Source organism: Micromys minutus, assembly GCF_963924665.1.
Source record: "Micromys minutus genome assembly, chromosome: 10".
Lineage (NCBI taxonomy): Eukaryota > Metazoa > Chordata > Mammalia > Rodentia > Muridae > Micromys > Micromys minutus.
In genome coordinates this window covers 16,147,169-16,168,682 of record NC_137979.1, presented here as the reverse complement: position 1 = coordinate 16,168,682, position 21,514 = coordinate 16,147,169, and positions in this window count along the sequence as shown.

Here is a 21,514-nt window from a genome sequence, read left to right as displayed (position 1 = left end):
GAGAGGGCCCTGGCATGGAAGTGAGGAGAATTGGGCGCTAAACTTCACAGTGCCAACTGGAACCGTGGGAACCTGAGCAAGTGACTTCAAACTCTGAGCCCCCTTCCTCTTCTCCAAAAAGAGGGCTCTGCGTTCAGTGATGGATTTTAAATCTCCAATTTTCCTCATAACTCCAAGATTTAATATTACTTAAAGCCCCCCTTTCCTTTTCAAAGACAGGCCAGAATGGGGCCTTCATTTCAGTGCCTGGTTGTGAAACTCAGGTGACATATTTCTTATGGAGAAAGCTGGGAAGAAACAGAGAAAGAAAGAAATCTCATGTGGTCAGAGACACAAGGAAGGATGGGAATAATAGCTGCAAAAAGGAATTCTCCCCCAACGCTATAGAAACCCTGAGCTCTCAGCCTGGGCATTTTCTGCCCACTGCCCGAGCTTGCCTGTGTCTTCCTTTCCCTCGTAGATTGAGTCCCAGCCTGCATGACAGCCTCATTTTTCACTGAATGCTCACAGTGAATGCTCAGCTGTAATCTCTTTTTGCATGCTTTGGTCCTAAATTCATAACTGGTGGAGCAGACCTCTGCAAGCAATCGCTTCCCGCTCCTCGCTGCTCTGCCCAGCAGAGCCGGGCAGGCCTCAAACCTCATGGTTTTCTCCCAGCTTCACACTTTGTCAAAACGCATCATGACTGACACAAAGAAACAGTCCTTGGAAACGTCCCCTTTTCCAATCCTTTTACTATATAATTGTTTGTCCTCTTCGAGGATTGGCCATCCTCAGAATAGGCCCGAGTCCTCCCCTGGATTGTTTCCATTTTAAAGCAGAATTCACCACAAAAGGGAAGGCCTTCCCACAGTTCAGTGCTCTCCCAAGCTCACCGGCATTGTCTGGATCTCTGCTTGCTCTGCCTGGGCATAAGTCTCCCCCACAGCAGTCTCCTGCCCCGTGACTCCAGGTAGCCAATCCCTTCCTCGTGACTCCTAAAATGTGGTTCCGTGAAGATAACCTGTAAGGGGCAAAGAAGGGCTACAGACCTCTAGAATCTTCTTTCCTTTGCATGTAGGATGATCTCGACACTTTGCCATCAAACCTTGCCCACCCCCCATTCTGCTCAGCAGGTCTTGGAGAGTCTAGTCTTTAGGTTCCTGGTCACCCACCATAACGTGCTAAGGAGTTTGTGCTTTCTCTTCCCTCTACCCTGAGTGCTCCTTGTCGACATTCCCAACACTGCTGTTCCCCTGCCTCGGATCTTGGGGTCTGTGCTCATTCACATCATCTCTGATAGAGCAAGTACCCCCACTGCTCACATGCCCTGCTTACATGCCCTGGCCATGCAGGTCCCAATTCGGACTGTGCCTCAAGCATTTTCTGACCATTGGCACCCAGCCTGCCCAGAATAGATCAAGGGGAATGCACCTGTGGATTCATAGCCCCAGGAGCAGCTTGAGTCAATACTTAGCACCTTGCCCATCAACAGCAACTGTGGCTCTGAGGGTTTGAGCTCCAGTTGCCTATGGGTAAACTGCCTGGCAGCATACCCTTTCTTGTCCCATGGTCCCACTCCTCTGCCAGTCTGGGACTTTTTGGTCTTGCCATTCAACTACTCACTCTAAAATATCTCTTCTCTCTCTCTCTCTCTCTCTCTCTCTCTCTCTCTCTCTATATATATATATATATATATATATATATATATATATATATATATATATATATATATATATGCTATCCTTATATGTGCTCTTATGTAGTATGAAAAAAATCTCTGCATGAATTTCCTGGTGTGTATCTGCTTATTTAAATGGGCATCTCTATGCAGAGTTGACCTTCGTGAAAGGAGTTTTTCTCTGAATGCAAACCGCATGGAACATAGTAGGTGCTCAAGAAATATGTTTGCTGAGAACTGCACAAGCTCTCCATCTGCAACCTACCCTTTGGTTTTTTAAGCAGCATTCCCAGTTCAAGGCTTAGGAGGCTAGCAAGCATCCTCCTGTGACCTGCTAATGGAGCCAGGAGCTCCTTCCTTGGAGGAACCAGAACATGATCTCCAGTGCCCTGGGTGTCACAGCCCAGATGATGCCAGCCTTACTCCTTACTCGCACAGATCTGCAGGTAAGTCATGCATGGGAGGAAGCATTCGTCTGGCAGCATATGTCTGAATTCTTGGGACAGTGTAACTATTGGAAGCCTGACTGCTTGACTCAATTTTAACTTTTCTTTCTATCACATGAAAAACACATTGTGCCCAGTGGCTGTCTCTCTCCTGTGGGTTTTTTTTCTGGTTAACTGGATCTTGGACTTCATCCTTTAATCAGTGAATGAGGTTGCCAGTTAGTTGACTCCTACAAGGCAGCTAAGTGAAGCTGTGTCTTTCTAAACAAACTTATGTCCTGAATACTCCATCACACTGAGTATCCTGGGCTGTACAACACCCCCGGGTGCTGATCACATCAGTGGTGCTGAATGTCACCCATGCCAGCTCCTCCATGCACACCCCATGCCTTGTCCATCCGTCTAATCTTCCTGAATACCTAGGATCAGAAATTACCATACACCATACCTACTAATTCCTCACTGTATACCCAAAAGTTACCATAGTTACCACATACAGTAGACACTCAATGCATGCACAGTGAGAGAATGTGCACTTGAATGCCTAGATCTCAAACTGCCAGAAGATGGGCCACTAAAGCGCTCCAGAATCACCCCTAATGTGTTTATAGGCAGCAGAGTCCTTTGGAGAAAGGCACTATGGGAAAGAATAGCCTGCTAAGAAAAGGCCACTGTGTTGACAGTGGGTGATAAATGGTGCTGGGAGAGAGGCTTGGAACAACACTGGGTGATGTGGGAACAGGCAACCACATCTTAGCTATAAACAAAGAGGCTCATCTAAGATCACTCCCAAGCCAGTACCTAGTTGCTATAGCTCTATCTGCCAAAGACATTAATGTCACCTTGTGATCACCCTAACACCCCAAGAGTCTCGTGCTCAGTGAGTATGAGAAGAGGACTTCGAGAGGCACGCGGCTAGGGAGGGTGGAAGACGCAAAAGCGGACTGGAGCTCGATGATGAATCGGAGGCATTTTGTAAACCGTAAATCGCTTCTCCGTACTGTATGTTTTTACGATGATGATAAATACTGCTGTTAAGTGTGCTCAGTGGATAATTAGTCCCAGATGATGTCCCATGTATGCGGAGTGTCCATGGGCTAGGAAGTTGGAGCAGAATATTTGAAAATGCAGGTAGATCGGGCTCTGTCCCTGCTCAAAACCCCCCAGAAGTTTCTATCTCACTTAGAACCGGAAGTCAGATTCCGCCCAATTATAGGCTGCATGTGCACTGTGGCCTGTCCACCCCTGCTGCCCTCTTCTTCCACACTCGTTTCCCCTTAGACAACCCTTCATGTGAATCTACTTGGGCCCTGTAGGGAAACACAAAAAAGCCCCCAGAGATCTGCTGGTTAAAGCAACAATGATTGTACCCCATTAGGATGTCAAGTGTCAAAGAAGACAGGAAACAAACGCAGTGCAGGGGAAGGAGGGAAATAGGAAGCTTCCTTTGGGGATGAGTTGGGAGTTAGTTGTCCATATTTCTCAAGCTCAGAGATTCTCACTCTACAGAGAACGGTCGGCTGACCTGATATGGACCCAGACTTGCCTTGTCTCAACCAGCCACAAGTTGCACCAACTCTTCAAACCGTGTTCAAAGGCTGTTCTTTGTGTGCAGTTTTCCTCATTGATTATAAATATGATCTGCTCACCTGGTGTGTTGGGACATTCATTCTCAACCATTTTTTTTCAACCAGACAGTTGCACAGTTCACAACTAGAGCCAATTATAATCTACAAAGGCAGAATTGCAGTAACTTTGTATCAGAAGAGAATGTGTAACTGTGGAGAACAGTAGGGCAGTGCCTTAAAAGCTAAAAACAGGAGGATGCATAATCTGGCCGTTCCTTTTTGAGGTGTACACCCCAGAGATTGAAAGCAGATGTCTGAGCAGACATTGGCACATTCGTGTTCACAGCCATGTTATTCACTGTAACTATTGATGGAAGTGAGTCAAGTTTCTGCTGATGAAAGGGTGAACCAACAAACAAGATGTGGTCTATCCACAGGACATGATGCCAGTCAGGATATGATGGAGAGAAATTCTCACATATACTGCTGCATGGGTGGAAGTGGAATATGTCAGACACTAAGAGAAAAGCACTGTGGGTCTACTTCCAGGAGATGATCACAAGTGTTGCATTCGTAGGACAGAGAGGGCAGTGGTGATGGCTAGAGACAGAAACAAGGCAGGACTGGGGAGTCCGTATTTAGTAGATAGATCTGAGTTTTGCATGATGCAACACTGTGAATGGGTTAGAGACCAGTTGTCCTCACTGTTTTTCTTGTTGCTGGGTGACCAAAAATGCATCTTAAGGAAAGAAGATGGTTGGCTCTGCCTCGTGAATTGAAAAAGTACAAGTCCATTATGACAGTGAAGAGATGCCCCAGCTGTGAGTAGCAGGAGCTTGCAGTTAGGAACTCCTCACTGCCAGAGGGCTAGGAACCAGAGCTCTGACTGTAACCAGTCTACAACCTTCCAACTTAGTCCATACAGCCCTATACCTGCTACCTGGGTCTCACATCCTAAAGGTCTCACAATACTACATAACAGTGCCACAAGCTGGGGATGTAGGTTGATGTCAAGGCAATGCGTGATTGGACAGTGGAGAGTGGGGCGGGGATAAAGGTTTTGTAAGGTGAGAGGGGGGAGGAAGGAGGAGATTCAACTTGGAAAACGGAGATGGTCCGTCTCTGTGTATGTGGCTCTGAGTAGCCATAAGTAGTTAAGTATACTTTCTAAGGGATGGATTTCTATAATCCATTTATCTTATCTAGGTGAGCTGTTTATTATATCTTTGTCAACTGGTTGTAAGCTTATCATGTGCATCTATTGTGGATTGAGAATTTAACGTGTAAATCTGATCGCTAAGTTATTGATTACCGAAGAATGATTTTACCGGGCTGTGGAGGGCAGTGTGTGAAAGCAATGGCTCAGAGGCAGTTGGAGCGTGCGGATCCGGCACAGGGCCCGCAGAATGAGATGTATGTGTGCCAGGCGTGGCAACAACCTGCCAAGAGAAAGTCAGTGAAAACAGCACCCTGGGGCGGTCGTGGTCCACCCAGATCAAAAGCAGCCAGGGCGGGCTGAGTGGACCGCGTGATAGAGACCAGGCACCTGGCTCCACACGGGAGCGCGCCCACGGAGTGAGACTGCGGGGGGGGGGGGGGACCGGTAGCTGCAAATTCCTATTTTAATATTTACCGCAACGGGGGACACCAGCCATCGGGATTCATGAGCCCACAGGGGACATTTTAGAACCAAACCACAATATCAATGAACAGAAAGGCCAAAAATTAAAGTTTGTTCTGCTCCCGTCACAGGGCAACGCTCCGTTTTATGATTCATACGACACTCAAATCAAGAACCTAAAGAGCAGTGTGAATATTTTTCATTGCATTTAAAGGAAGGGTATGTGTGCGTGGAAGTGGAGAACAGTTCTCAGAAGTATGTTTCCTTCCTCGGGAGGTGTCCTGGGATGACTCGGGTCATCAGTCTCAGTGGCAAGCATCTTTAGCTGCTGAGCATCTCACTGGCCCTTTATTTATAATCTTGAAGATTAAGCCTTCTCCCATAGTTACACTGGTGAGACTCACGGGCTGAAGCCCGAAAAATGTTACATGCCTTCATTTTTCCATAATGAAACCGCCATGTTCGGTAAGGACAGAAAAGTCGCAAGCATAGTAAAAACGCTGCTGTTCACGACAGTGCTGTGGCATGTGAGCGGAGGTGCTCAGTAGCACCTGTGGCGGATGGTATGTGTGACGCAAGGTGAACGCGCATGCGCTTAGAGCTAAGGCTGCAGTGAAGCCATGGGCTGCGTGAGTCTTGACCCGTTTGAATCTGAATTTGTCTTTGATCTCTGTATATTCGTTCAGCTTCTACTGGTGCCACCATGTTTGTACCCTTCCGTTCAGCGTGGGGCCATGACCTAAAGTCTAAGAAGCTAGAGGCTGGAGGAATGCCGTGTCCTTGAATGACTATGAACCTCCACTGCATTGTACGAGGTACTGCCGTGGCTCAGGCCTGCTGACTAGCCCTCCCAGCTACAGTGATTCTCTTACCTATTATATTGGGGGGTGTGAGCCCACGCGGCACTATACCTGCCAGGGTATAGACAGAGTTACCATGCCCGACATAATGAGAGGGGCTAGGGAAAACCAGCCTTCTTCAGTCTATAGCCCAAAACATCACCCACTGGGGGAATTACTGGTAAAAGGCAGTTGCAGAGCCCAAGCCCTTGAAGGTGCTGTGCTGTCTGGGCACGAGAGAACATGTTGAATGGTCCTCGTAGGCCCCGGAAACCCTGGGACGGGAAAAGCTCACCTTCAGTGAAATCAAATTCTAGCGGCAGTTTCTGAGAGTTCAGGAAAGGATGGAATTCAAGCTTGGGGGTGGGGAAGAACCCAGGGGTGAAGCAGCCGCTCCTGTCTTCCATAGGAGATGTGCTATGTGGTTGTGTTTTACACACCAAATATATGCTGTGCCTAGTTATTTCCTTCTTGTAAATCTGACTCTTAAAATTGAACAAGTCCCACAAATTGTCCTCTGACCTACACACACGCACACACACACAGAGAGAGAGAGAGAGAGAGAGAGAGAGAGAGAGAGAGAGAGAGAGAGAGAGAGAGAGAGAGAGAGGGGAGAGAGAGGGAGGGAGAGAGGGAGAAATGAATGGATACATGCATGAATGAGTGAATAAATGTATAATAATAAATAAATACAATAGACCTATCAGCAAATACTGAGCTCAGTTAATATTGATGTGTGTGCTATTGGAGTGGTGAGTTCTGAGGTCTACAACTTTGAAGAATAAGGTAAGGTGATTTAAAACAAACAAACAAACAAAAAAACCAAAAAGATTAACAATTGTACACATCTAGTTAGTTAGCCTTGACGTGTTCTGACAATTAGTCCAACTTTTCTGCTTGTTTAGAAAATTTCCAACAAAATGTTGGGAGGAGTAGGGTTACAGTGAGAAGAGTTTAAGGTGTCCAGCTCTCACCATCAAAATGTTAGGGTTGTGTGACCAGTTGGTGCCCTTAGAATGGAGATTCTCAAACTGTCCCACAAAGCACTGTGGGGAAGCCCTTCTACGAGCTAAAGTGCCTGTCCTTTAATCTGTGTCATATGTGACGTGTATTGCATGATCTACATTTGAAAATCATGTCGTCCTATTTAATACTGGGAGCACAAACCGCATCTGTGCTTGGCTGGGCACCACCGCCCCTGCAATCTAAAATGGCTGCACCCCACATGGCTGTACTTTTTTCAGTCCTGGTCTTCAGACCCCAAAGCACCTCCTGCATCAGTGTCCCCTGAACGTTTATGGCCTGTAGACACATCGGAGTTCAGAACCGAGAACCTCACGCATGCGGCCCAGTGTTCCACTGCCGGGCCCCATCCTCAGTCCTGTGACCAACGTTCTCAGATACCGAAACTGTTGAAAGAGATAACTGTCCGGTCATTTTGTGCATCCGGGTCAGCTGTCCTCAAAAGAAATAGGAGTGGTGAGTTAAAAATCTCTGGGTGCTTAGGACGGGAAGAAATGGTTGTCCTGGTCATACACACTTTTGGGCGTGCGGTTTAGGAAACCATCTACTGTTCGCTGTAAAGGAGTCAGCTGGCTTCTGGTGTCTTTAAAAAAAGGTCCCTGTAATTTAAAATATCTCTGTGTATAAAACAGTGAAACCCAGAGCGTAGTGACACTCTGCTAACGGTTCCTTTGCTTTTCTTCTAAGAATCAGGGAGTGAAAATTGAATGGAGAGAGAGAGAGAGAGAGAGAGAGAGAGAGAGAGAGAGAGAGAGAGAGGGAGGGAACAGATGTCTAATATCATTAAAGCTGGCTGCAAAAAACCCAGAACTCAGCTTGGTTTATTAATGCTCTATTTATCTTTAAACACAGATGGCTATTTTTATTGCTATTACTTTGTTTATCTGGTTTCAAGAAAGGTTAGTTCCAGGGGCAGATGCCTGTGTTATGGGAGCACATCCCTGTGAGAGGAAGAACAGGGCAAGGGCTTTAATTAGGAAAACCGGAGTTAGAGATCTTGGCAACTGTTTCCTGATCTAATGAGGCCAGTTTCAACCAAGAGCAAAAAGGCAAGCGGGACATTGATAAGCTTCTGCTTTCCTGCCTCTCGCCCTCCCCATCTGCAGAGAAAAAACACACTTTACTGCCTCCCTCCCCCACGCAAAATGGACCAGACAGATTCCAACTTCTAAAAAAAAAAAAAAAAAAAAAAAAGATAGCTGGTGAACAGCTGGTCATCACCTAAGCTGACCACAGCAAGAGCCCCCACATTGATGTCCTGGTTATGAGCATGTGAGCCTTCCAGAAACTTCCAGGCAAAGCAATTTCCACATGGCTTCCAGCTTTTATGGCTTTTATTATGTGATAGCCTGGCATTCTAGGGAAGTGGCAACTGTGTCCACAACTAACAGTCTGTGTGTGTGTGTGTGTGTGTGTGTGTGTGTGTGTGTGTGTGTGTTTTAAGCTGCAATTTATCTCCAAGTCACTCTTTTTGGAGGACTTAAATGGGATTATGGGCTAACATGTCCAGGAAATTCCTCTCTGGGTTGGACTAGGTGTACCCACAGTATGACCTAGAATACACCCCAGTACTGCCAGAGTACCCACAGTACCACCTGGAGAACCCACGGAACAACCTGACGTCCCTCTCAAAGTAATCGCCACCGGAGCCTCAGTGGATGAGTCTTCCTGTCAGCAGGATGACTCCTTGCTATTCATTGTCTTACCATTTAGTCTTCTAAAATCTATGTAGACACCAGAAACGCAAGTGTGTACGGACAAGACAGATGGCATGGGCTTCACAATCTAAAAATCTGAGCATGACAGTCGGTCACGTTATATGCCCTGTACCGAGGCCAGAGGCCACACACTTACCCTGTGTGTACAGTGAGAATCTTTAATTCTACCCCAGGCATCTTACAGAGTTGCTCCTTCTAGAACAAGGTCTCTGTCCATAGGGCATCATTTTCTCTTGATGATCTGGCTCTTGGTTTCTTCCCCGTTGTTATTATATTAGATTCTTCTGTGTCACTGTGGCCCTCACACCTGACAGAAATAACCAAAGGTTAGGATGTATATTTTGGATCTAGGTTTCGAGGGTTCAAAGGTTTCACGGGATCACTGTGGGGACCACCTGGTTGATCAGCTCAGTCCACAGACATGGAAGAGAACTTGGAAGGATGGCAAGAAGCACCTATCACACCCCTAAGGGCCTGAGCTCAAGTCCTAGCTCAAGTGTGCAGAACGTCCTAACATAGTGCCATCAGATGGGAACCAAGTGTTTAAGACATGAGCCTCTGACGAGTGCTTCAGAGTCATATCCTAATACTTGTGCCCCAGGCCAGGCATCTTTCCTCTATTCTCAAAATCCCCACTTTCATCCCATTCTTTCCAATACTGCAAACACCTCCTTATGTATCTATCACACCATAGTCCCTGTAAACTCACATGTTTCACAAGTGCACACCCCTCCATGACTACCAGTGTCTCCAATTAGCATACTGTATTAGCATATTGTAATATATGCAAATCACACACACACACACACACACACACACACACACACACATACACCACTTGCTAGCCTAGGCAAATGTGTATGTATACTTTCTTCCCTTTCTCCCACTATTGTTCCAGAATCTCCCCTTAAATAAGTCATGCTTTGGCTCATGGAGACTCTTGCCACCAACCTTGGTCTCACTGTTTCTCCTTTCTAGAAGGCGTTCCTTTCGCTCCCTTTGCAGGCTCAGCCCTGACCCCGAACACTGTCCTCACCTTTACCCCATCATCTCGCTATCCAATGCCTGCTTATCTCTCTCATTGCTCTTGTTTTCAAATCCCTATCCGTACGTTTGCTTATGGCACAGTTGTTGTTATCAAAGCATCCTTAAAGGCAAATCCTATACCTGGTTCATTTTTTCCCCCTAAGCATAGATCATAGAGGAGACACATTCAGTAAGTGCCCTTCACTGTGGAGTGGACATGTCAGGGCATGCCTTGCCTCACCAATGCCAGTGAGAAATAAGAATTGAGGAACCCTCTGGAAAATAACCCATCCTGAGGGAGCAAAGCTGAGGCAGCCACTCTTGGCCCCATAACAAAGCCTTAGTCATGGTGGCAAGGGCTTGGGTTTAGAGTATAATGCTTGTCTTTCAGCTTTGTCTGCCCACCCAAGAGCTTTTTACTGAAGGAAAAAAAAATCTAGAAGGTATTGGAACACAAACAGCCCAATTTTAAGATGCCTGGAGTGGAAAGTCAGAGTTCTGACTGCACTGACTCCCCACATGCTCCAGACACACAGGGCTGTCGCTTAGATGCTTTAAGGACAACAGCTCAGAAACTCTCATGGGAGTGGTAAGAGTGAAGAAAATCACAAAGACACAGGACCTGATAAGTGATGGGTCTGCACTTGGGGTTCCCTCCAGAGACCCCCAAAAGTAATTTGTGCAGAGTAAGGAATTGCTGCAACTAGGGTCCCTTTGATCGGGTAGATATGATACAAAGAATTAGCAGATCACATGGCTCAGGGGCCGGGAGGTAAGAGGGTAGGGTAAGGCACACAAAGGAATCGCCTCGGCCCATACAGCCATGGGTTTGGGTTGTGAGGATTAATTGGTTCTGCTGGTTTCTCCTGGTTCTGTAAACACAGTAGTACACTCTTCAGAGTCTTGTCGGTGTAGAATTAAACTGTCTCCCAGGACCATCCAACCCCATCATTTTCTCCTTCTGGGTTACATCTATTTCATCAACCCTCCAAGGCTGTCATACCTAAGTCTACTGAGCCAAGGGGATACATGTGCCTCACCCCGGGCCCTTCTGTTTATCATTGTAAAAGCGGGCTATCAGATAGGAACAAGGGGAAAACAGGGTCTGTGCCCTTGGAGTTCAGCAGCTGGTTGAAATGGTAGGAAAGGAGCTGAGGGGAACTGGCAAGACAGACTAGCCTGCCCTCTTCTCATGCCTGATGGTTATTAATTACGGTCCTGCCTTGACACAATCTGCTAGCATTCTGAGTAGGCGAATTGTGCTCAGTCTTCTTGGCATTTTTAAATGTAAATGAAAAATCACCCAAACTCTCCAAGCCAGAAGTGAGAAAGATAAATAACAGAAGGAACCTGGTCGTGGCCCGTCTGTCATGAAATTTCATTCGTTTTGACAGTCTACACAACATAATCAATGGATGAATGCTAACTCTACTTCCGTGCCTGTCCGTTCCAGTAAGTCATCAGCACAGCACAGGCCAGAAGGGGGCTACCTGAAGGGGCTGCCTATCTGGATAAAGGACCTCTTCCACGTTAGCACAGGGGGATCCGGTGGTACACAGCAGAGTCACACCAAGGCCACAGGTCCCGGCAGGGTGAGAGGAGGTTTTATTGAACCATTGTAAACAGCCTGTATGTGAGAGACAGAGCCACTCACTGGAGCTCTCTTCCAAGACTCAATGATTAAACATGTGCTGGGCCCTAGACTGAATACTGGAGATTTAAGAATCCATGAGGCAAATGCATTATAGTGGGAAAGGCCAGGGCAACAAGCACATAGGGATAGGATGGGTGTAGCTGGATAAACAGCAGGAGCAAGTTTCTCATTGGTCGTGGGGTAGAATAGGCTTTCTAGTCTCAGGGATGAGAGACATTCTGGAGTCTGGGGTCTTCTGTGACCGATGAGAATGAAGGTAAAGGCTCTTCCTTTCTTACAAAAAGCTCATGGTTAAGCTTCTGAGAGGGTAAGAATCTGCCCATATACATTGTAGGAAGGTGTTCATTGAATGAACGTGGTAGCTCAGTGGTGTCAGAGTAGCAAGAGTGGTCTGGGTTTCATGAGCCACAGGTTGTATGATAGGGACCTATTAGGATAAGAAAGGCCTCTGACCTCTAGAATGGACATGAGGATGGCAAGTTCTGAATACCTGGGATCTGAGTAGGAGAAGAACCATCTCCACAGAGGGGTTGCCAAGCCCAGGGGGTCATCTCCCCTTGGGTAAGCATAAAACCTACTCAGAATGACTTTCGGATAGGAGAATGGGACAGAGCCCTAGCAAGACCAGAGGAAAGCTTCCCATACGTGTGCGTGGGTTTGAAGGGTCTGAGGTCTGAGCTGGCTGGGTAGGATGCAGGAATATCTGGACACACTTGTCTATTCAAAGTATGGTGACCTATACAAAGTGAAGTGGGTGCCATGCAGAAGAACAGCTGGAGTGAGCAAGCCAGGAAGGTGCCACGTGGGACAGTAAGGACAAGAGGGATTGGGGACACTCCCTAAAGGGGGGTGAGCCAAATAAGCAAGCAAAGAAATGGAGACCTAGTATCTTCCTACCAGAGAAGAGAGGCACACATGGGGACAGAAAGACACAAGAAGCATACCCCATGGTGCTGAATGGTCCTGCAGGAGTCAGAATGAACACAGTTTCAACTCTCGGGACAGATGCAGAAATAAAGGCAACTGTGCACACATACGTAATCCCTTTCTGGATCTGTCCAGAACAGATGAGCGAGACAGTAGCACAGATAAGCCCATCTCACTTTCCAAGGTGTGGCTGAGAACATAAACCCTAGAGATGAGTGTGACATCTTTACCAGCACAAAGAGGGAAATGGTCTGGGAACGAGACTGGCACAGTAATTGTAAAAAAGACGGTATCATAAGAGTATCTTTTGAACCTCTGGATCCAGCTGTGCCTGAAACTCACTTGTGTACCAACAAGGTTATTTATTTGGTTTCTTCCTTCCTTCCTTCCTTCCTTCCTTCCTTCCTTCCTTCCTTCCTTCCTTCTTCTTTCCTTCTTTCCTCCCTTCCCTCCTTCCTTTCTTCACCTTTTCTCTCCTTTGTTTTTCTTTTCTTCTCTAAGCCAAGATAAGTTGAGTTCTTGTCACTTGTAGTAGACAGCCTTTCAGTTATTAATATTCTCAACAGATTCCTGATGACTGGTTTTAATCGATAACAACCTCATAGAATAGTAAGATGGATCCCAGTCATCCTAGTTTTTCTTCAGGTGTTACATTTCTTATTCATTGTGTCTACAATGTACCAGGTGCTGTTTAGAAAGGTGTATTCTAGGAGCCAGTAGACAGTACACATAAGCAACGAATTAGTAGCAACTAAATGGCAGAGTATAGATGCTGGGGGTGGGGGAAACGAGGCATGGTGTTGACTAGCAGTCCAGGAGCAGGACATGAAATCTCAGATAATGTAGATAAGATACAACACAGTGAGAAGGTTACATATCAACCAAGATTTGAAGGCATTGAACACACCAGAGGCAGAGCAAAGACTGGAGGCAGAGGCTTGTCTGGAATGTCAAGAAAGCACAAGACATCACTATAGCTGCAGCTGCAGAGAGAAGCTGGGAGTAGTGATCCAGGTATTATCTGGCTTGGGGACACTGACAACAGATCCTTGCTCCGGATCCAGTTTGGTCCTTACCTCTTGTTTCTCTCTTAAAGCTAGAAGTGAAACTTCACAGTTGCTCCTCTCCTGGCTTTAAACTGCTGCATGAGATGTAAACTTCAGGGATGTGTTGAGCCCAGTTAGAGAAAATCTACTTTCTCCTAGTCAACGGCATGCATCTGAGGTCGACCTCTGGGACATTCTGATCTACTCTACAGAATAGAACATTACATACTATTGCCTTGTCTCTTAACAGTTAATCTAGCTAGACCAGAGACCACTCTCTAGGAAGGCGGATTCGCCTGAAGACGAGCTAAGGATTATTACCCTTTAATGGGATGATGTATTTGTCCCTTCCAGAAGCCCCTGTGTACAGAGCTTCACTATGCAATACCACTAAGCGTGTTCACTCTTCTAAGTTCCAACTTAAAAAAAAAAAAAGAAAACAACTCTGTCCTTTCCTCCTTTCTATCATGTTTTCTTTGGGATCCTGGGATCCTGACCAAAAGCCTAAGCACGCTTTCCCTGATGCTTTGAGCTCCCTCACCCCTCTGCATCTCCCACTCTCCAGAGATGCGCCTAATGTCACCTAATACACCGACTTTCTCCCACTCTAACTTAAACGCCATTTCTCTTTTCCCCTTTTCCATCTCCCCACTCCTGCCATCTGCCAACATCTATAGCTTCTCTGTCCTGCTGTTTCTCTGTGATCAGTAATAAATTTTTCCTTGTACTTCCTCCCAAACTTGTTTCTAAACTCTTTTAATAATGAGACTCCGAACCCACAGAAGATTTCCCTGTTAACACTAGTGGGCTCAGCCAGGGCGAGTCGGGCTGTGGGTAAGACATTATAATCATTTGAAAGTGGCTGGTGCACATAGCATTTTCAGTAGCAAAGTGCCTGGCCTTGGGTAGTCAACAAGGAGCTGAAGGACGTTGGTGGGGAAGTCAGTTCAGAGACCGGGGATGGGTGACTCAGTGGCTTGAAGCAATAACACCAGGAGTCAGAATCATGTACTTGATCAAAGACATTGAAAAAAATCACTACAAAGTCAATGGGAAAGGCTACACCACACCTGGAGAACTCTGGGGACTAAAGGTCAGATCAGCAGTGGACACAGTGAAATGCCTCTGACTCATCAACATGGGGATGTTGCTAATCCATTATAAACAAGGAGGTGGTGTTATAAAGATGAACTGAAATGGTGATTTTATTCATTTTTGCACATTTTTTAAAACAAAATCAGCTAATATGTAATGGTTTGTTGGAGAAACAGCATCTCTGCTCAGAATTGCAGACAACCCCCACCCTGCTCCCACCACACACTCACACACTACCAGCAGTTTTGAGTCTCATGGAAGGGGAGATGTCTCTGTCCCTGTCACCTTAGTCTATGTCCCAGTCTCAGGCTGTGCTCTGCCACTCCGAAGGACCCTGAGACTGAGTCGGAGGACACAGTGAGTCAGAATTATTGTTGAGATAGTGTGAAAACACTGTTCGTAGGTTTTTATTGGTGTTCTCTCTTGATGGACCTGTAGAATTTTCCAGAAGCTACAGAACCAGTGCTGTGGGCAGCAGATTGAAGGTCGGAACGGCTAGCAGCCTTCTGCTTCCCTTGAGTAAACCGATACGGAAACAGATCTCTCCAACTGTAAACCGCGCTGCTGCTCACTAAAAGTGTTCACTGTGGTGGGTATGCTCATTACAGAGGCTGTTGGTATGAACGTGCAAGGAGATACTATTGTTCTTTTACATCAGTTAATAAAACTAATGTGCGGGGTCAGTACATTGAAGCCACTTGCAGGCATTCTTCCAGGGCGGGGGGGGGGGGGAGGGAGAGATTATCAATACTATTTAAGAGTCTAAAGTCAGACATGTGAGAGCCGCTCTGTCCTGCATTGTGTCTTTGAGATCCTCAGAGGGATGCCAGGCTCCGGGCCCCCCACACCCTCATTCACTGACTCTCTTCACTGACAAGTACCCTATTTGTGGGAAGCATCATCCACTGCACATTGAAGAAGCTTCAAGGGAGAACCCACGTCTTCTGTGTCCTGCTTGTTGGACTTCAGTGAAATGGAAAGCTCGTCTCAGAAGACTGCTCTCGGGAAGGGAACTGAGGAAAATTAACCCAGTTGATTTCACAAGTAGTTCCACAGGGATTCTGGGGCCAGTTTGCCTTACTTCCCTCTCAAGCTAACTTTCATAGAGTTAGAGTATGAAATGAACCCCTCACAAACACCAAAAAGATTAGTCACAAATTTTGCCTCTAACAAATATAAGTGTGTCGAGCTTGTTAATTTGGTAAAACTATGTGCAAACCAACATTGACTAAAAGCAAATACAAATTCATACCACAAGTCCTCCATCTGGTAAGGTGTTCTAAGTCTCTCTTGTTGGTTTCAGAGTATGTACACATAGCCTTTTATAATTTCTACTTAGTATTTTTATTACAAATATCTTGCTCATTACGGGGCTGGTAATCCTCCCACAAGGTCACAACACATACCTTTCCCAGAAGAGAAAAGGCTTAAGAGAAAAGCCCCTCCTCCCCAACAATAAACAAAACCCACCCCCACATGAAATAATTCACAATTCACTTCTCGAATGCTGTTGTTCCATAATGTAAAAGTTTAGTTGAAACACAGGGAATTTCTGATTTAAAAGGGCAGTTAACTATGCATAAGTTAGGCTTTTCCCACTCTTAGATAAAATACAGGGGGAAAGAAAGTCTTACCAAAAAAATTCACTCATTTCTCAGTAAGATCTGAGGAACAACTTAATATTAGAACCGGAGAGAAATTGGAGCCATCGAGGTGTAAAGGTGCTTGCTCTAAGGTCTCTTTCTCTCTCTCTCTCTCTCTCTCTCTCTCTCTCTCTCTCTCTCTCTCTCTCTCTCTCTCTCTCTTTCTCTCGCTCGCTCGACCACACACACACACACACACACACACACACACACTGTATGTATGTGTAGTCTAAATTTTCTTTTAAAAAGAATGGAAAAAATGTGATACAACTCACCATTTACCAGAAAAGAGATCAGTGAGAAAAGTAAAAGGATTTTGCCTGTGAGGCAGATATTGAATCAAATTTTAGATATGTCATGACCATAAAGAAAAAAATAGCTGAAAAGATAAAATCGTATCATATGCCAACGGGGGGGGGGGGGACACAAATGTCTTACAGTGGCACACAGAAAAAGTCCAAATATAAATGATAGGCAAAAGAAAGTGATGCCTCAGCAGGAATTAATATCAAAGAGGGAGGAGCTAGTTCCATTGCACACCCAGGGCTGTAAATTGATACAGCTCTTTGGGTCATATGACTTAGCAATATATATTGGCTTATATGCATACCCTTATAATTTCATATACATATTAACCCAGAAATTTTATTTTAGAAACTTCTCCCCAGTTTCATAATCAAAAGCGTTCCACATTTATGAGAAAAATGTGGAGGAAGATTTTCTTACAGGCCTGTATGTCATAATATTCTTTAAAAACATCTTTGTCTTCGGAGGTCAGAGCTATGACCCACTAACCAAAGTGGCGCCATGTCCCTCCCAAGGAACTCCATGGCAGGCGCATAAGTTCTGAAAAGAGGCCCTGCCTTAGCCTGGCCCCAGCCCTGTCACAGAGAGAGCCTCCTCTATTCTCAACTAATTTGTGGTGAGACAATCGAGTCTTCCACATGTACCCCAAACATTTTCCAATACCACTTAGGGCTTCTCTTCATGGAACCGTTGCCTTTGCTGTCTACGCAGAATTCCCTACTGGTGCCGCGATCACTCTGTGAATTGCGAAGCATAACCAACGTAGATCCATAGACCTCCATGGACACACATACCCTGAGACAGAGAGAGAAGAGCTCCTTCTATATAGTCAAGGATAGTAGTTAAAGCAGCAATGATCATTTGAATTTAAAATGTCAGTATGAGCTTCATGTGTTGTGTGTGTGTGTGTGTGAGAGAGAGAGTGTGTGTGTGTATGTGTGTGTATGTGTGTGTGTATGTGTGTGTGTGTGAGTGTGTGTATGTGAGTGTGTGTGTATGTGTGTGTGTATGTGTGTGTATGTGTGTGTATGTGTGTGTGTGAGTGTGTGTGTGTGTATGTGTGTGTGTGAGAGTGTGTGTGTATGTGTGTGTGTGAGTGTGTGTGTGTGTGTGTGTGTGTGTGTGTGTGTGTGTGGCCATCCTAGCTCTGTACTCTGAAGATACATAAAAGTACATCTTTTTTTAAGGGTTACCACTGCAACAGAAGCCATGGCTCCTCGGAGAAGCAAAGCAGGGTTTCTACATCTGGAACTTGAAACTCTGTAGGTCATAAAGCAGAGGTGTGTTTAGACTTATGGGGGTTGAATTAAAAGGCCCCAGGAATCACTTGTCAAAACTCACACTGGCCATTTTTAGCACAACTTGAGTGTCAAAAAAAGACTGACATCTTCACTTGACCAAATAAAAAATGTAAGAGTCTACGGTAATGGATAATAAGAAAAGAGAAAAGGAAATTTACGTGTGGCTTAGATGATAAGCTATGAAGAAAAACAAACCTCAAGCCAGCAGCTACATCTAACAAAGAGAACGCAGACAGTCTCCTTATCTACATGTTTTATGGGGGTTTCTGTATGCATCTGGCTGCTTAGTGACTAAAACAAAACACTTATATCTTAAATCTGCCGCCAAACAAATGATGGCGTGAAGGAACTACAGGGATGAAGGATGAGACCCCCAGAGTTGGTGGGTTACAGATGACTCTCACATCTCTTCTGAATCTCTGCAATGATCAAGTACCACCCTGAGAGCACAAAGCTTCCATCTTCAGCCACGACCCACACTCAGAAATCCTGCAACACTTACCTCTCAACTTCAGCAACCATACCTCTATTTATCTCTAACACTCAGCTTCTCTCTCTCTCTCTCTCTCTCTCTCTCTCTCTCTCTCTCTCTCTCTCTCTCTCTCTCTCTCTCTCTCTCTCTCTCAGAATAGAAGTAGAAAAAAAATTAGTTACAGATGTCTTGGTTAAGTACAATGCTTTGACAAAGCATAAGAGCTACTTTAGGCCTGAATTTCATGGAAGTCATGAAATTTTGTGAAACTTTACTACTTTACTCAAAACAATAAAACAAGCTAGTTTGGGTTTGGGTCTTTTGTTTGTTTGTTTTTTTTTTCAGTACCAAAACTACCCTGACCCACCCTGCTCGGCCGCACCTTCCTTAAGGGGCTTCCACAGCACGTACCTCTCGGCTATGAAGTAAATTTCATTTTGGGAAACAACCAAATGTTATTCAAAGTGAAGTCTGATAAATAAGATAGTTGACAAAGAATGACGTAATATATTGGTTTAAAGTAAGGTACAATCGTGGAGCAGCAAGACAGAAGATACGCACTAGCTTGGAAGTCATGCCCACTGGAAAACTTTATGCATTTGAAGCACCGAGTCTTTTCGACTCTTCTCATTTCTTGGTCATTAATCTCTACAAAGGAGGAAGTAACATCCCTCATGCTCACTGTCCTCTCTTGGGGACAAGTGCTCTTTCAGGACAGTCATCGTCTACTTCAGTATGGAGAAATGAGTTGGAAGTCACTACCTTCTCCACTAGGTCTCCAGTCCAACTGCCCTCCGCAGCCAACGACCTCAAGTTGTACTTTAATTTGCTAGGCAGTAGCTGATCTCTGAAGCTGATGTAGGAGAGCAGTGGCAGCCCCAGGAAGCCACAGAGTGGCTCTCTGTTAGATCAGAGCTCTAGAATGTGACTCAGACAAACACAGGAGGGTCAGAAGGTCTTGGGTACCATCTGTCTGTCCTGGACACTCTTTAAAGTAGAGCACTGAGCACCGTGGCAGCATAGCAGAATGCCGGATAGGTAAATCCCAGCCTATGCATCAGGCTGAGCTTGGAAAACAGAACAATGCTCGAGACAGTAAAATAAAAAGGGTGGGAGAGGGAAGACGGTATGAGGCCAAATTGACTGTCTCTTTCCTTGACCAAGGTCAGTATATGCTGCTTCTCCCTCAGGCAAAGGCTCGTGTGTGTGTGTGTGTGTGTGTGTGTGTGTGTGTGTGTGTATGCGCGAACGTATGAAGCTTAGTTTATAAATATAGCTATTTGCTAATAAATGTGAGTTTAAATCAGATTATCCAAATAGAGACTTACTCTGTGTACAGGGCAGTGGGTGGGGCACAGGGGAGGAGGAAAAGAGGAGTGGAGGGGAACGCCCAGGGGAAAAGAACCCTGAAGAAACCAAACCCAGCCTCTCCCTCAACCACCAAGGCCTTCAGCAAACCTCCGTGGTCACTTCCATTTAATCAACATGCATCTTTTTAGTCTCTTGAGTATCAAATGCACAGCAGGCATGAGGTGAATCTGGCAGGGGTACAGAAGTAAGTGGAGTGTCATCACTGTCTTTAGGGACTTTGCATATGTGGCCAGGAGACCCTCACAAGTAATATATTGCTGTGGCTGTGGAAAATGGTGACCTCTGAATTGACTCTAGAAGGTTTTTTTCTTTTTCTTTTTTTTTCATTTCTGGCAAACAGAAAGTGTGGGGACTGTTTTGAGGAAACAGCAGAGTCCAGCTTTGGAACCTGAGAGAGAATTAGCAGCATCGCACACAGCCATGCGCTGACGTCAGATCAGTGGTAGAGCACATGCAATGAGCTGCTCTCAGAAGATCCCCCAGTGTTGCCGTAGCCATCTTGGTTTACGGAAATGTACTCCGTAATATTCACACAACATTCAACCGCACATTGCTCAGAAGGTATCCATGAAATTTCATGCTGGTCTTCGTTAAATGCTTGATAGCCCAGCACAGACGCTGTCCTCTGCTACCTTTAAAAGCAAATTGGGGGAGAGAGGATCTGATGAAGCTACTTTGATTACATTTAGTCTAGTGTTTGGGAATGAAAAGATTCATGAGCTCAAGATAGCTACATAAAACAGATAACAGTAGGACAATTAAACTGATGACTTACAGCCAAATTTAAAAGACTATTGCGCCATCCCAAAGCATTCTGTGCTTTGTGACCCAAAATGTAGGGTTGAGTGAAACACAGGGAAAGGGCAATAAAAGCAGTCCTGTTATAACTCTGAGTACTCAAAAGAGGAATTTGTGGTTTGAGTTGAAGATCTTTATTGCAGAAAGTTTCCAAGACCAGGGACAAAATAAGTCGCTTGGAGACTGGGGACAGTTTAACACGGCAAGAAAACAGACAAGCACTTAGATCAAAGGAGGAAGGAAGGGAAGGAGAGTCGGCAAGTATATCAGGACATGCATTTACTGTCTTCAGTTCCAGCGCAGACCAAGCATCATCCTGAATCTAGAAATTCAGAACCCAAGGTCTCCATGTTCTTAAATTGTCTGAATGCTGATGGACATTACAAGCAAAACATTCCACACCATAAAACTAAGTTTCATGCAAAAAATAATATTTAAATACCATAAATTAGGTATAGGTGTATAAATTAGGCTAGGTGTATAAAGTGTATGCAAAATGTGAGTAAATTTCATGTTGGACTTGGGACCCATTCCCTAGATCTCTTGACATGTGTGTGTGTGTGTGTGTGTATGTGTGTGTGTGTGTGTGTGTAAGAGAGAGAAAGAGAGAGACAGAGAGAGAGAAATTTTCAAATCTGAAATCTAGTCTGAACCCTGAAACACATCTGACCCAGAATTTCAGATTGGTGACACGAGATCCGTGTGGCAGCCCCTGTCCCCTCTAGTCAATGGTGTACATTTGGTACGATCTCACCTTGCTTCCTTCTTTCTATCTAAAACGGGTGGTCACATTTAACAATAATACTCCTGTTCTTAGCCCATCACGCCCACCGACTGACTCCACAAGAGACGGCAGAGGAAGCAGCCAAGAGCCACACCCAGCTCTTGAAACCCAGTACAATTGTAGTAATTGTTTGTTATAGGAATCTCTAATATGTGGGTAAGAAGCCAAAAGCGAGGAGATCATACAGAAACGGATCAATTTCACACCACTATTAGT